The 14,953-nt window shown below is 43.2% G+C and overlaps 1 protein-coding gene across 1 annotated transcript in view; it reads left to right on the forward strand.

The window, feature by feature from the left end:
- Nucleotides 1-1,879: 1,879 nt before the first annotated feature.
- The window catches only part of flrt2 (fibronectin leucine rich transmembrane protein 2), a 48,869-nt gene continuing 35,795 nt past the window's right edge, over nt 1,880-14,953 (forward strand). Inside the window, exon 1 of the mRNA XM_084952401.1 lies at nt 1,880-2,224. The gene's annotated coding sequence lies outside the window, so the exon portion shown is untranslated. The remainder of the gene's footprint in view (nt 2,225-14,953) is intronic.

A 14,953-nucleotide genomic window follows, 5' to 3' on the forward strand; every position in this document is an offset into this window, starting at 1 on the left:
GTTTAAACAGAACATTTCAATTCAGTTCTACTTATATAGCAGCAAATCACAACAACAGTTACCTCAAAGTGCTTTACAATATGATAACAGGGGGTCGTCTGATTGTTGGGGTTTATCAGCAAACACTTGGCGACAGTGGGAAGGAAAAACTCCCTTTTGACAGGAAGTAACCTCCAACAGAACCAAGCTCAGGGAAGGCAGGACAAAAAACACACGGATAACATTGCTATGCTGCATTAATTTACTTACATAACAATAATAATAAAAATATACATATGTTTCACCCAAACTATTGAAAACATCTATGGACTTGTTCATTATAAAAAGACAGCTGTTGTTCTACCATACAGTTTGCTAAAGTTGCCTTTGGATATAAATGTGTTATTACAGACACAGTTCATGCAGATTTCCCCCTTTGTTTGTTAAATAAGGAATCAAATAAAGAAAGAATTAAAAAAAGGTTAAAAATAGAGTTTTTATGATCATTATGCGAGAGGTGAAAATCAACTCAGGCTCTGTAATTACAAGACAGATTTCATCCACTTGCTAAATATTTCTCACTTTGATTACAGCTTTAATAATTTATTCCCCATTAATTTATTAATGTATCCGGGCACAATATCAGGGACCTCACAGGATGTCAGCTCAGAGGCTTTCACAGAGACGTATACGACTGCATGGCAGCAGCACAGCTAAGAAATCAGGATTATGCGTGTGCTTCCTGTAGGAATGAGAAGGGCAGTGGTCCACGTCAGCTGCCTTGTGGATCACCTTAATTTGGCGAGATTCATACCTGCAGCTACCACACTTCTATCAAAGCTGCAGGTGGATCGATACTCTGGACACATGTGGGTAAGATTTCTCAAACACACGACCGAGTGCACTCTGAATGTGTCAAGGGGGAATTTCAGCCTCCAGTGGTTTGTAAATTAGTTGCATTATGGAGTTTGAAAATAGGGTTTGACCTGATTTCTTACCATGCTCTCAAGTAGTCATCAAGACCCAGTGGTTGCATATTTTCAGAAACAAAGTGAATTATTGAGTCTGTAACAATCCCACACCTGACTGTTGTAAAACCATGTGTGAAAAACAGCATTAACGGGGTTTAGTTCACATCTGGTTGAGAAAATCCAGAGCAGGGACAGAACTACTTTCTATTTAACCGCACAACATCATTGTGAATTATGGTGGAGTCTTTACAAACACTGATATGCATTTTGGGCTTATTCGCTAAGCCACGGTGATATTTTACCTGTTCTTCTTAATCTTCGGTGTAGCTGCCTGATCTAGGGGGCATTAGGTGCCATTAAACAAATTCCTGCTCCTCATAATCCTTGCTAACGTTGCACTATGCAAATGACCGTATTATTCTCCTGATTGTGGTCACACTCCTGCCTCTGACCCAACGCTGCTCAAAATATGAAAACAGCAGAAGAAAAAAAGCGTTTGTCCCGGAGGAAAACACCCGACCCCCTAAGTGAGCAATAAATCTGGCACTTAGACATGAATATGTGCGTATGTGAGCGTGTAAATGTACTCGGTGTTCCTGAAGTCTGTAGCCTCCAGAGATGTCAAATGTTGCCGGCAACATCCGTAACCCGTGACCCCTGAGACTCCTGTTTTGTTCTCGGCTCTCCGGGGCCCCCCTCTCGAGATATCCATCCGCTGGAACTCCCCGGGATGACGGACTCCCCTGTCATCCCCATTCCTCCGCACTACAGCCCGGTAGCCTTTGACCTCCCCGCCACCTCTCGCCTCTTCCAGACTGCCCTCGCATTCCAGCAAAAGACGCTGAAACCTGAGCCCGCGGTGAGCTCATCGAAAATCAAGAGTTAAATGATACCAAAAAACCCTGAGAAATGTGAGAGGGAGAAAAGGGGAGAGGCACGCCGCCGGAGCAGGACAGGTCTGGAACTGGTTGTGTGTGTCTGCTCGCCGGAGCTCCTCGGGGGGGTTAAGTTACAGCAGAGAAAGCGAGGAAGAGGAAGAAGAAACTGCTGGCGTCTTTGAATTCTCTCCGCTTTGTGTCTGCCTCGTTTGCCTGCTCCTCGCCGGCCTGACTGACTTGTGCCTGCAGTTTCCTCTTGACACACTTCAGCGAGCTCTCAAGTTAACGAGCCCGTCGGTGTCTGTGAGCCGGGCTGACATGAGAGCGTAACGCCGTGAGGGCTCCTCGCCTCTGTTCTCCTTTGACCCCGCTACGACCACCGAGTGCTTAGAGACGGTAAGTGTGTGTGTGTGTGTGTGTGTTTTAAATTGCCCGCTGTGTTTGGATGTGTTTTAGTGTCTGTAAACAAAAAAGAAAAGAAGAAAAATAGCAGATTTCTTCCCAAAGCTTTATCACAAATGTCACAGCTCTAAATCATTGTAAGTCATGTCTCATATTGTGATGAGTACCATTAAGATGCCTAATCACGGCACACATAATTAAACTAATCAGTGTCTATCTCAAGCTGAGCTCGGAGTATGACTGCATAGAAGTTGGCAAAAAGGCGCTTTTTTCCTTTCATGTGAGAGCATCTTCAGCTGAAAGCCAAAATGAACTTTCAGAAGTTGTTGTTTTTTTTCCACGCATGCATTATTCACGGCTGCCTGTTTCTCACTGGCCGTTGTTCACTGTGCTTCTTCCTGACCTGCTGCACTTGTCTTGTCAACCTTTGGGATGACGAATGCCTTCTGAAGCAAAGTTTTAAACAGGGCTGATGAATTTAATGGGTGGCCTACAGGAGACGCTAAATAAAAGGTTGAGTACACGTTATTGTTATTACTGTCTTTAAAGAGCGTGATGAAAAGAGTGCACCCACAGCCTCTGCAGGGCTGGTTGAAAAAGAAGAAAGCATTCAGAACAGGGTAAGGGCCGGTTTACGTTGTGTAACCTCACCAGCTCTTCCTTTTCCAGCAAAAGGAAGCGATTGAAAATAATTGTGAGCATACCAGCAATAACTTTTAAAATGTCTGAGGTGAAATAGAAACAATTATCTCTAACATCTTTCGCAATGGTCTCATTATTTAAATGGGTGTGAAGTCCTCCTCTGCCTCTCACAGGTAAACACTCCACGCTTCTTTGGAAATAATGACATCTCTATCATCAAAAGCTTTTCTCCTCTTCTTTACTGGGGAAAGCTGCCCTGATTACACTCCATTTACAAAGCTGTTTTATTCACCGGCTTTTACTTAACAAACCTCCAGAACGCCAAGTCCCAGACCACAACTGCCAATGAACGTGATTAATGAGGAAACATAAGGCTACAGCATACAGAGAATAGTGACACACACTTCTCCAGCATCAACATATGACTTCTAATATTTCATTTTCCTAACATGTTCACAGTTGTTCCATATTGTGTAGCAGTAGCCTGGATATGTCTGCTGTTTTTGTCCCTGTAGATTTTATTTTCAGAATCATATTGTTCATACGGAGTCATCAAACAGCTCGCAGGAAACACTCCACATATATGTATTTTAACTCACTGCAAAGTAATGCTTTAAAAACAGTCACTGGGTCAAGTTTGCTGCACCGTTCTGAGAGGCTGCGTCTGATTTGGAGCTTTTATTCATCGCTCTACTTTTTGCTGTTTTAACTTTTTATCTGTTGGGTTTAAGTAACAATTTTAGAAAGTGTTTGTTTAAAATGCAAATTCTCTCTTAACTGTTTGAACTTGGAGCCAAAGTCTTTACGGGCTCTGATCTGTTATTTTGGGTTAACCATTTAAAACGTTTACTCGGCTAATAGAAGTCATGTATTACACCAAGTGTTTGAAACGTGAATGCTTTCTTAGCTTACCATTTCAATCATTGTATTTAGCCTATTTTTAGCTAATTATTTAAACTAAATATGAGCTTTAGTGCTCTGTTTATTTTTACAGTTCTATTTAAATTTTTAACTACTTTTACATAAACAATTAAAATTCTTTGCTAATTATTTCAGCAGTTTTTATATATTACTTGTTGTTGTTACCTTTAGCTAACGTTTTGTTTCTGGTTTACTAACAATCTTTGAGCCAAACAAAGACGGCACATCTGAAAATACATTTCAAAGAAATCTTATTTCATTATGATTTATTACGTTTTAACAGTACATGGAGAAAAAAATCCCTCAGAAAACAAAAATCAAGTAAATAGAATCAAAGTGATGCGATAAGAGGTAATACTTCAAGAAGACAGTTGAGTGTTATTGAGTATTTTATACTGTCTGTCCTTCTGTAGTTTATACAGATTATTATTGAGTTACTACTACAGATGGCTTCACATGTAACCACGAGTTTCATATTTTAGTGGTAAAGGTGGTGTTAGTTCAACTTTTTTTCCTTATTTTATTTTTTTTTTTTTTTTACAAAACATCATTTTTGAGGCTCCATAATTTTTCCATATCATTTTTACACTGTAAAATAACTTGTACGTGATGTGTTTGTTAAATGCAATGAAGCATAAGTGTAAAGTGTCCGTCTAAAGCAGGGGTGTCAAACTCAAATACACAGTGGGCCAAAATTCAAAACTGGAACAAGGTCGCGGGCTAACATTAATATTTATTGAAAAATAAATCTTCCTCCAGATTTAAGAATGAATCTCTTCTTATGGACTCAAACAAGTTTTGCTGAAAAACTGAATATGGAACAAGCAAAGCTTAATACTAAACAATACATATTAGCTGTATAATACCAGTAGGCCAGCTCTAATAGTAATTTGGTATGGCTTCGCGGGCCAAATGTAATTAGGCTGCGGGCCACATTTGGCCCACGGGCCAGAGTTTGACACCTATGGTCTAAAGGAACTGACGTCTTTCCAAATCTGCAAATTTTCTGCATCATCATTTCTGCATCAGTTCTTTAAAGTATGCATTGTGTAATGTGTCAGTTGACAGCTCAGCAGGCACCTTTCTGGAGCTCAGGTTAAAGTGAGCGCTTTCACCTCCACAGTATCATTGCTTTGGGGCACAGGCAGAAGGGTTTTACACATCAGTATAGAAATGAACACATTCGACAGCTGCAGTGTGTTTTCTACAACATGGGGGATAAAAGACGCATAGATTCAGCCTTTTTTATTTTATTTTTTTAAACATTTTGATACAATTAGTTGCAAAAAATAATAATTTCACATGACTTTGACATTAGGAATGTCTCACTGTGTCTGAGACTGTCAGAAATGACAGTGAAGAAAAACAGTTTGATCTTTTTTTTTAAAGAAGTCTTGAATTACTTTATTTAGACTCTCGTTTATTAACATCCTGACAGAAGACTGAATCCTATACAAGCCCAAACCTGTAGCACTGAAGAGTCAGCTGACGGCAGCGGCCGACTCAAAGCACGAATCAGACATTGTCTGGTGCTGGACGCAGCCTGAGGGCAGAGCTCAGATATGCAGTGATGGAGGAGCAGGAAAGGACGAAGACGAGAGCGAGAAAGAGAGGGAGGGAGAAGGAAGACCGTAGGCTGCTTCTATGGCCGACTGGGAGATCGGACACAAGGAGAAGCTTGTTCTCGCTCCGTCTCACTGTTCTGGGCATGTAGCAGGAGGACATGGCCTCTCCTGAACGAAAGGAAAATAGAGTCAAATACCAGAGGATAATGTGATTATAGGCAAATAGGAGAACGAAGGTTAATTAGAGTTAAGTGTCTATAAAAAACGTCTCTGTGTATACATCTGCATTTCAGCCTCCGCCCCATCAACGGGCTCGAATTCTTTCTGCCTCCATTAAAACAAACATAACTCGGTAGTTCAGAAAGAATGTTGTGAATGTATATTTTTGGAAGATAATACCTGCGCGCAGTCATTAGATTATAGTCGACGGCTTAGACATTAACATACCATAAAGACCGATGTACCTGAAAAAAAGCCCCAAAAACACAAAGCTGCAACAGTGACCTCACGCACACGTCTGGAGGTCGAACTGAGTCAACATCAGCCATGATAAATCCCACCAATAGCTGTTTTCATCAAACACTCATAATCTCCCACTTGTGACCGCTGGCGCCCCATTAATGTGGGACCTGTCGTTCAGAGAGAGACGCGCTGCAGCCGTAACCTCTGAAAGATTCGACCAGAACTGAACCAATCAGGGAACAGCAGCTGATTTTCTTTTCTTTCTTTGGTGGGGGGGGGGCGCGCTAACATTCGCCATGTTGCATCAAATGTATCTGACGATTAGAGGTGACCAACACGGTTTGTTTTTTTCACAAAGTGAGCGACTCAACATTTAGCTGCACCTTTGATTGTTCTTTACGGAGCAGTTTAAAAGGAAAATCACAGCTTTGATTGCTGCAGTAACAATGTTCTGAAAAACAATTCAAACCACTTAGGGACAAAGAAACCCCGTAAACACCCAGAAGAGTCAGTTCAATCTGGCCCTTCTTCCTTCTCTCTCTGTGGCTGAGACCCAGGAACCGCCACGCTGTAAAAGGCATTTTGAATATTAGTTGTGGAAAATGTGACCATGGATTCTGGATTAAAGCTGATTGGTCACACGCTGTAGTTAGCAAGAAAAAGAAAGACTTGTTTTTGTAAGTCCTGCGATTTTTGGTTGTTGGCTCGTTACCGCCCCTGATGTCTTAATGTGTCTGAGGATACATGTGCCATGCTTAGCGTAACCCTGAGGGTCTGTGGGCTTCCTCGTGCCTTCTTCTTGGACCTAAATCCATTCACCAGCTGACTGTTATTACTGCATAAATCTAATTCTGATGAGTCAGTTTTGGTGGTTTGAACTGAAAAATGTAATTACCATTATACATCCTCACAATGACTTTTTGCGTACATTGTGTAATGCATAACTAGAGTTCAGCCAGAATATGAAAACCTCCCAAGGACTCAGCAAATGCTGCTTTGTCTAAAGCTGGAACCTTCGAGGGTATAGACCAAAGCAGCTCGGACACATCAGGACGGGCCCTTTGGGGGTATCGTGTGGTGGCAATGATACACTGGCAGCAGATCCTGTGGGGCTACAGACCTCTGAGGTGAGACCTCCATTTATTCTGTGTTTTGTGCGTCGTGCTGCCGATAGAAACCCAGCAATCTTTAAATGAACAGAGTAACAGAGTGAATGACAAGGCACGCATGTTGCAGCTGACTGCTGTAAAAAAAGCACAACATCTAACTGCAGTCATGGCAACCTTAAGCAAGATAAGCTAATGCTCCGTCTTTCTGAGTACAAACTAGTCTCATAGTTGTTGGAGCGACTCGGATATTTTGAGAGTGAAGTTGTTCACCACAAAATAAGTTTTGATCGGAAAAATTGGACGTGTTGTAGCTGAGGTATGGGCGTTACATCTGTTTTTTTCTTGTTCCTTTGCTTCCTTTGCAAAACACTTAACGATGGTTCTAAACTGCAGTATGAGTACAGAGAGTTGGCAGGAAGTCTTCAGACACTTGAAGCTATTATTTCAGCAAGTGATGGGACAACATGTGTGCCAATGCATTCGGTACTTTTGTGGTGCTTACTGCTACATTGGCTTCTGAACAGGCAGTATAGCTATTATGGTATTATGCCACAGACATAAACACCACAGATCTTATCCCCTGTCTTAACAACAATCTAGTATATTTGGTGCTACCATACCTGATGAAATTTTTTTTAAATTACAGATAATGTATAATAATAATAATAATGATGATGATAATAATAATATATACAGCATTCGGAGTATTGCCTAAACCAGCATCATGATACCTCGTTATGGGCCAAAACAGATACTCCACATTTAAATGTAACTTATAGATTTTCAGCGTATTTGGAAGTTACTGAAGTACTTTGAACATTTTCTTACCCTTTGAGTACAGCGCTGCCTATAATTGAGGACAGGTTTTATGGCGCGGAAGCAGAGCTGTTCCTGTTTGCTTTGGAAACCTCTGAAAGTGGCCAAAAAAGCGCCGGCGAATGCCAGCCAGAAGGGCTGCCAGCAGGCGTACATAACACAACTCGGAGCTGCACTCCTTGATTTTCTGCTCCAGTCACACTGAACTTTTAACAGGCTTCGTGCTGCTGACGCATTCAGGACTCAGCCGCCCCCCCTCCACCCTCATGTCCCCCCCTTATCTTAGATTTTATGTTCACATCTCATAAAAACTCAATTTATTCCTCAAAGTTGAGCTTTAGTTGTGAAATCCTTGTTGTCATTTACAAGCGATGTTGCATTTGGTGTTCAGGCATCGCAGAGCTATCAGCATTAGTTTTTGTGGCAGCAGTGCTGCTACACACACACACACACACACACACTGAACAAGTGTGAAAGTGAGTGGTAGGGTATTTCTCTCAAATGTAACCAAAACAGAAGGCTGCAGATTAGATGAATACGGGCGATGAATCGTCTCACACCACAGTAGTGGTGGTGATGCGGGTCGTATCAGACACCAGGAATGTTTGTCTCTGTTTCTGCTTCTTTCAACGCCGAGTTCATTTCATTCCATGAAGTCTTTTTATTCAGCTTCATGCGATGGCATTGGTTCTTTTTCACATTTACTGGGTTGTTGCTCCACTTTCTTGTCACATCTCAGATAGCTCGGAGTGGTTCGCTGTTTCAGCAGACCTCTTCCCAGAAGGCTTTAAAAATAACTGTTTACATTAGACTCCAAAAATAGACCCACATTTATGTGGCAAAACTTCCTTTTTTGATGACAAAAAATAAAAAATGTTTATATTTCCAAAGAATGTGGTTAAAATCGTCATTCTTCTTCATTCAAACCTCTCTCCTCTGATCTAACAGCAGTGATCCTGCTACAGCTCAAGGCTTTATATTTAAAGTTGTAATAACAAGTTTCAACTGAAACTCGCAAAATGTGGGTTCGTGCTTTGTGGAGAAACTGTTGTTGGCAAGTACAGCAGCAAGATGTTTCTTGTACCTGGTCAACAGTTTTGCACACATCTTATGAAGGTTTGGTTCACTAATCTTTACAAACTCTCTAAAGTCTCCAGCTTAAACTCTCTACACAGACTTTCTGTAGGATTAAGGTCTGGAGACTTGCTGGGCCGCTCCATGAGCTCAATGTTCTTCTTCTTTAGCCACTTCATTTTTGCCTGGGCCTCATGATTTGGGTCTTGGTGGAAGATCCATCCATGACCCATCTTCATTGCTCTGTCCAAGATTTTACGGTTCATGGCCTCCTTGTTGTGTTTAAGTTGTCCTGTACCCTCAGTCCCGAAGCATAATAGTTCCACCTTCATGCTTGATTGTGTGGACGTTTGGGCGGGGGGCCGCCTCTAACTGGTACTAATACCATACCAGTTAGAGGCTGTTCATTTCTTTGTAAGTCAGCAAACTTACAAATTCATTCCTGAAATCTCATCGACATCCCATCAGCTCTGGTCGCCACGTCGCCGTTTGGCGTTGACGCCTCTTTATCAAAGATAAAGTTGCCCTAAAGTCGATGCCATTGCAACTTTGAGGCTGTTTAGCATCGGCTGAAACCAATTGCATTTCTGGCAGCGTTTTCCAGGGTGTATCCTGTTAATAACCTAAAAACTATTTGCCACTTCACTGCATCATTTGTTTAAAGCTGTTCAAATTGGCTCCATTTCCACCAGTAACATGCTAACGGTAACACTGAGGCACCACTAATAACAATAACACAGGCCCCACTCTGCTTTTTCCTCGTTCAAGGAGGCGATTTTACCTGAAGCTGCATGAGCGAGCGAGATCAGAACTATAGTGCGCCGTATATCTTAACATCTGGCCAAAACATCACCGCCCGGGCATCCAAAAAGCTCAACATCTCAGCACAGCGGGGGTCTATTTTGTGTGTATGGACACAGTACACCAAAGGCAGTGGGTGGTTTCCAAGACTTATAGAGATGTATTTTTACTTAAATAAAAGACTCACAGACCTCCGTGGTCTCCAGCAGTTGCAGCCAGGTGTGATGTTACCGTCATGTGTTCTGTGTTAGGCGCTGGCAGTGACGTAAAGGACAGTTGGAAATGTGATTTGAGTGGCTCTGGGCACGAAGTCGTTTAAAATTTGATTTGAATCAGATTCCTAACCACCGACAGCGTGACTTTTACAATCTGCAATCTGATTCCAATTTGGATATGCCAAAAAACAAACATAACCAAATCCACGTCTTCACCCGTTTTCTTCACCTCCCACATTTTTATCACCTCTGCCCCCCCCCATTCTTCCTCCTTACCAGTCAACATGACATCATGTTGTTGTTGCAGCACCCAAACCCTCGACTGGGCGATGCGGGTGAGAACAAAGGTCCAAACTCAACAGCTCACAGGCGTTGCGTCACCTTTCTGTTATTACTCACCTTAAAGTTTTGTCTTTATTAAACTTTGTGACCTATGACGACGCTGCAGCTTAACACGGCAAACTGAAACAATCCTGTCGTGTGGGAAAAACATTGAATCCTTTTCTTTATATGCATGAATCACTCTCAATGAAACCAAACCTAGTCTGAGACACCCCCCCCCAGCCCTGCTTTCAGTCATGTTCACTTCTCTTTAGATGTGTCTCGATGTTTGCACGTGCTCCTTTTCTCTGTCTACATAAATCGCTTTTTCCTGTTCGTGTGCAGCCTTCATGTTTGCCGTGTGTCTCTGCGTTGGACCGACGCTCTTCACTTCTGGCACTCTAAGCCATTATTTTCCTATTTTGCATGTCGCTTGCTGAGTTAGCGCACGCTGTCAGCTGCCTGCTGAGCGATGCATTCCTCTCTATCTCAAAAGCTTCGCAGTAATTGCTAGGTAATTGTTTGTCCAGTTATGCAGCATGCAAAAGCCCAGCCTCACATTATGTCAGTTAAACTCTGTCGAAACAATGCACTGCCAAATAAAAAAACCAAACAAAGCATAAAACACTGAGATCTTTGCCCCGTGGCGATGTAGCCTCGCATGCTTCAGAAACTCAATTATTCAAATAAACCTGGACAACAGTGAGGAATAATCTCTCCCAGGTGGCATACAGTTTTCACTTTGTTTTAAAAAAAATAAGCTTTTGTGACTGAACGCAGCCTCTGGCGAGCAACCGACCCCGCCGCATTCCACTTTCACATGACCTTCTCGACAGACCTGGCCCGGAGCGAGAGCCGCGCAGCCCACCCCTCGCCACGCCTCCCGTTCGACTGGCCTAGATAGGACGAGGGCCTGCTCGTCTTTTCCTCCTTCTCTGTGTTTATTAGCTTGACTCAAGTCCAAGGAGGCAATTGGCTTGTAAATTTCATCTATGTATATTTACAGTTGTGTTTTACAAGGACAGATTCATATCCCTCTCAGAGGATGGGAGAGTGTAAAATTGGGCCTGGTGCAGGCGGTTTTCAGCATGTTTGTGTACATGGATGTTTGGAGAGTTTGAGTGCTGCAAAGTGGCCGAGTAGTTTAATTGATTAGATAATATTTAGGGAATGCAGTCGTGTCAGGGGTGATTTGTGACAGAAGGGTAACGGCGAGCGTGAAAGGGAAGGTTTACAAGAGGCTAGTGAGACCTGCTGTGATTTATGGTTTGGCTAAGGTGGCAAGTCAGAGCTGAAGATGCTGACTGGGAGGGGACCAGAATGGACATGACTGGGAATGAATACATCAGAGGGACGGCTCAGGTCGAGTGGTTTGGAGACAAAGTTGGAGAGACAAGGCTAAGATGATTCGGACGTGGGAGAAGGGATATATTGGACAAAGGATGTTGAAGATGGAGCTGGCAGGCAGGAGGAAAAGAGGAAGACCACAGAGAAGAAGGACATGCAGATGTGACAGAAGAGGGTGCTGGGATAGGATGAGATGGATGCAGACGCTGTGGTGACCCCTAAAGGCAGCAGCTGAAAGATCAAGATCGTTTTGTTTGCTTTTAAGCTCGAAAAATACACGAAAACACTCGGCTAATGAAAAAAAGGTCAAAAACCTAAAAGATGGAATAAAAATTCACCAAAGACTTTAAACTGATTTATTAAATCGCTAATTAATCAGTGCAGTTGTGCATGGCAGCGTGATTGTCTTTTTAGATGATTGAACATATCAGTGATAACCAGCGATTTTATCACCGTGAGGAATCAGTTTAAAGTCTTAACGCTAAGTTAGCTTTCATTTTAGTAAAAACCAGCTAGTTAACTCGTCGTGTGACATACAAACATCAGTTAAATTATTAGGGCCATGTCTTCATTGCCTGTTAACGTTAATATCTAATCAGCCAATAAAGTGGCAGGAACACAGCGTCCGAACCGAGCGTCAGAATGTGGAAAAAGTGGGATTTAAGTGACTTGAACGCAGCACGGTTGTTGGTGCCAGACGACTGAGTATTTCAGAAACTGCTGACCTGCTGGGATTTTCCCACACAACCATCAGTGAGCATTGTTTGAACACCATAGCCTTCCCGAGTGTTGCTGCTGACTCAGATGACCTGCACAGTCACCTGATCTCAGTCCTGTACAGCACCTTTGGGATGTGGTGGATTGGGAGATTTGCATCATGGATGTGCAGCTGCTATCGTGTCAACATCGTCCACAGTCTTTGCTGCACTAACAAGGTGTTCCTGCCTTTGGTTCTCTGGTTCCATATGTGATACCAAGGGATGGGCTAGATATGTTTTGGCACTTTTGAACCCTATTTTGAGGATACGTGTTAAGTGTATAATTGTTATTTACTACTATATACATGCAGCAGATGCAGCTCCTCGCATGATTGGCGGTTTGCTTGGCTGTGTTGGTGGGGAGGCCACAGGGTTACAGCCCAGTGCAGAGCTGTTGCCTCACTTGTTACTGGATTGTCATCATTAGGCTGAAGTTATTTTTCACTTTGACTTTGTTCACCTCTGTTTCTTGGCTCGACTTTATCTTCAGTAGAGGCCAAACTGGTCCACACTGTAAACATCCTGCACTGAGCCGCTGCTGTAAAGAAGGAAGAGCTTTCTCTCAGCTGACCCTCACATTTACTAACATGATATAACTTCAGAGGCACCAGTGAGCACCGCTCGCTGTTTCTGCCATTCAGTCAAATTTGAAAAATTAGCCCATGAAGCTGTTGGAGTATAATTAGTGAAGCTTTGGAGGTTCTCACAGGCTGAATGTGCTCGCTCTTTCTAATCTTCATGCTGTGGCGTTTCATCCAACTCGCTCCAAAGTCTGAAACTTTTCTCCTCAGACATTCATTAAGAAAAAATAAATAAAAGTAAAGCTTCTTAAATGAGAGGATGTTCAGCTTTCTGTAAATGTTACACCTCACTATCTTGGTTAGAAAACAAGAAGCCGTTCCTTTACTCCCTGAAAAAGCGACATGTTATTATTAGCAATAAAATCATCATTATGTGAGAGAGACTCGGCAGCGCAAACTCTCACATAATCGAAAAGTTCCTCTCACAAGTCCCAGTTTATATTTGTTTTCTGAAAAAAAAAAAAAAAAAAACAGGAGAAAGCTACAAAGCCGGTTTCTAAAACAGGAAATGGAATTGGCTTTTTTTTTTTTTTGCAAATGACGGCTTGAGTGTTTGTGTTAAGGAGTCAGAGAGACAAAGAGAGAGAGGCAGCACTTTAATATCCTCAATAATGACGCACGGAGACTGGGGGGGGGTATCTGTTTGCGAATCCCACATCAAAGGAGGCGCAGTGTCAGCGGAGGGTTATGCATATATTTCCCTTGTTCTTCTCGTGCAGCAGGAGCGAGCGCAGAAGCTGATGACTGGAAGGAGACGCTGTTGTGATCGGGGCCTGAACGCGAGGACAGGAGAAACCAAACAGAGCGGACGCCGCGAGTAAACACGCGGACGCAGAGTCAAAACAGCTACAAGAGAAAACTTGCAAATCAATTACATTATCAAGGTCTGGCTCTTGTTTTTGCTGCGTTGCGGGGGGGCTGTTGCGGGGGGGCTGTTGCGGGGGGCTGTTCCCCCCCCGCGAGGGCATCTGGAGGAGATTACGCTCCAAACTGAAACTGCAGGCCCCGTGAAACATGACTCAGGGATGAATGGAGGCTTTTAGACCGGTGTCTGCCTTCCCACACGCAGCTCTGCTATTCTTTATTTGTCCGTCACCCAATAAAACACGCACGGCATTATCTGATACCCGCACGCTGCATGAGCAAGCAAGGATCTTTTATTAAGCAAGCCTTTATTGATGCAAGTTGTTTTTGTGAGAGACACGCAAAAAAAATATGATATAGCTTCCCCTCTGAAGAACAAGATGTTACTGACGGTGTTATTAATCTCGAATCAGCTCTCAGCCCAGACCGTGCCTTATTGTGAGAGATTGTGATTTGTAAGGTCGCAAACGCCTGTTTTTGTCTCGTAAAAGCGGCGAACCCGAGCGTAAAAGAGAGCGTGGGGACGGGGAGCGTGAGGGAACGCGACAGCAACACGAGTTTGGGCCCATCGGAGGCCAAAGTATCTGCGAGAACAGACGGAGCTCCCGGTCAGGGCGCTACGTGGCAGCGGATTGGACGCTTATTATATTCGATCCACGTTTTTACTTGTAGCTCAGAAGAAGCCCTCCAGCCTCTATCCAGTTATGCCTGGAGGGGGGGGGTTCGCGCTCACATTTGCTCCTCCATTCTGGGGGCGGGGGGGAACTAATGCATGTCACCGATGCCACCTGCAGTTAGAGTAAACAGAGCTGACCACCACTCAGCCGGGCACTAATGCGCCACACAAAGAAGGCGAGGTTGGAACAGGAGCAAGTCCAATATTAGCTCCACATTACTACGTCAACTGACCCGGGCCACGTCGATGAAAGGGTACATGTATAGAAATGCGAGGCACGTGTGCACATTCATGCATGTTTTAAGTATCGTACGGATTTTATCCAGCAGCCTCCACCTGAAAGCCGTTTTGTTGCCTCTATAATTGCCAGACTTGCTGCTGCCGCTGTCAGCTGTATTTTTTTTTTTTTGCAAGAAAATATGCAAGCCGAGGTAGCGACTTGACACGTTAATCAGTCGGCGAGCGTGCTCAGCCTAACAAACATTTTTTTCGTGGCCTGGAGAATACGCATATTCTCAAGAGGGAGAGATGCAGGGATTCAGGAATTGTTTCCATTTCTTCAACTAGTCAA

Source organism: Perissodus microlepis, chromosome 15, assembly GCF_051167445.1.
Source record: "Perissodus microlepis isolate ML-2025 ecotype Zambia chromosome 15, ASM5116744v1, whole genome shotgun sequence".
Taxonomy (NCBI): Eukaryota; Metazoa; Chordata; class Actinopteri; order Cichliformes; family Cichlidae; genus Perissodus; species Perissodus microlepis.